Raw genomic sequence first — 2,378 nt, 5'->3', positions numbered from 1 at the left:
AGGCTAACTCTTTTTAATTTCATCTCCATTTATTTCCTTTAGCCATGCTTTGTGAAGGTGCTATGGAACAAGGAATCAAGTCAGACACAAGGAGAGAATAGGAAATAGTTAATCAGATCTTAAAAAATGGAGAGGTGATTGAACATAAATAGTTTAACTCACTAAGAAGTCTCCGTGGAAGAAACTATTATTTATAATAATCTTCTAAAACCATTAATCCCTTTTTGAATGACTTTTATTTACCCACCCATTCAAATTTCTCAGCTTTCAATTATTAAGAACATTCAGTCATTTCTGGTTAGGGAAAATAAATTGCTTCTTCTGACTTCAATAGTTAAAGAGCCCCAAATGAATTTATACAGTTTAACTATACTCATCTATCAGCAACCATAAAATTTGTGATATTGACAGTTATTTCACATTTGCTAATATAAGTGCAATTGTGAAAAGTAATGTAAGAAAATACTTTTCCATGTATTTCTATTTGCCCTTTTCAGAGAAGTCCTCCCTCCCCACTTTAGCCACTAAAGTTAAACCTTGAAATTGCCCTAGTGAAAGTGAAAATACATATTGCTTTTAAATAAAAAGTCATTCTTCAGCTTAGATTTTTTTTGTTTTGGGTCGGGATGAGATAATAGACTTGAATCTAATCCTTGAAAGGGAAGGTTTAAATCACAAGGCTTTGTTTTCCAAAAGCAAACCTTGATGTTCTAAACATAGTTTTACTGTAATCCATAATGCAGAGAAAAATGAAGATGTTAGTGGGCAGAAAGAAGCAGAAGCCCTTCAGATAAAAAAGAGAGGGGAAAAAAATAAAAACAAACAGAAACCAGAGTTTCTTCACTTTTTCTATCTGCTATTGTATAAAATTTGGAGAGGGCACTCATATAGAGCCAGATAGATTAGAGAGAAGCCTACGGGGCTTGTACACAGTCTCATATTTGAAACTGAAAAGCAGAGTGCTTTTGCAGCAACGTGAGGTGAACACGACAACATAGATATAGCAGCTAACAGTGTTTGGCCAGAGAAAGGTCCAAGTAAGCCTGCGCTGCCCGTCTCAGTTCACAGTGACCTACAAGAGGAGTAGAATTTCATTAGTTCCTGCAGAGTTCTCAGAGATGAGTTTAAAGGTCCTGAACAGCCCCTACACTTGACAGGGGAAGGACACCACGAACAAACGGCCTAGGTCAGAACAAAATGGAGGATGTGGCTTAGTCTCAGAGTAACCACAGTCAATGAGAGTTTACATCTGACAGTGTCAGCATGGGTGGGGGATTCTGGGGCTAGATTCTCAGCCCCCAACCTTGTTGAGAACAGATCATTCATACAGCACAGGCAGAGGCCGACATAACATGGAGAACAGGCAGGCTCATCACTGCATGCTGGTTGGGAGGAACCAGCATAGGGCACCGTGTGAACCAGTGATATTTCAGCTTCGCTTACATGTAGACACCATCTAGAGAAGGTGGAGAGGGGACCAAAGAAAGCCCTGTAGAGATTTGAACTTTTAATAATAAAATAACTACCAGAATTACAAATTATTTGCAATTTGTAATTTTCCCTTATGAATGAGAATCAATACAGGGAATGGTTAAATCAACATTATTTTGCACATCTGAGCCATATGTGCGAAATTCAGTTATTTTCAGGGCTTCGCCTCTTTAAAAAACTGGTTAAAACAAACAAAAAGTTCTAATTGAAAAGAATGACCTCAGTTAGTAAGACAGCATATGAGACCTTAGTACTAAAATACCATAAAGTATATTAATCATTCTATATCCTGGCCAAAAAAATTTTTTTGACCTTTTTTTTTCCCCTGTGGACACTTTAAGTATTCTTTAAAACTATTTAATACTTGGAAATACAAATACCATTTATATTTCACATTTTATAACATGAAATATGAAACAATATATGAAACAATATTTGTTAGTATTAATGTTGTGGTATAATTCTGGAAAAGACTTAAAACTTATTTTTAGTGGGTAAATTAATTATGTATTACTAGGAAAGTGGGGATAAATCGACACTTTGGCCAATTACAATAATAGGAGATAAGCATTTTCATGTAAGAGTTCTAAAACTGTACCCAGTGTTTACATTTATAATCATGACTGGCATATATCTGTTATTTAGTTATGATTTATTGGGCATACTAAACATTTTCTATATTTTTACAAACTAAACATGAAGAAGTTTGTGAAGTAGAAATAAAGATAAATAGATAATAGATATGTTTCAAATTAAATGTTTCTTGGGAAAATATTTTTGCTTATAATAATTTTAAATAAAAATACTGAGTTGGTAGATATAACTTTTATTTTAAACAAAAAATTACAATTTATTTGTTTATAAGACAAGATGAAATGAAAGGTAAT

This window comes from Pteropus medius, unplaced genomic scaffold, assembly GCF_902729225.1.
Source record: "Pteropus medius unplaced genomic scaffold, Ma_sr-lr_union100, whole genome shotgun sequence".
Classification (NCBI taxonomy): Eukaryota; Metazoa; Chordata; class Mammalia; order Chiroptera; family Pteropodidae; genus Pteropus; species Pteropus medius.
This window is presented reverse-complemented; position numbering follows the sequence as displayed.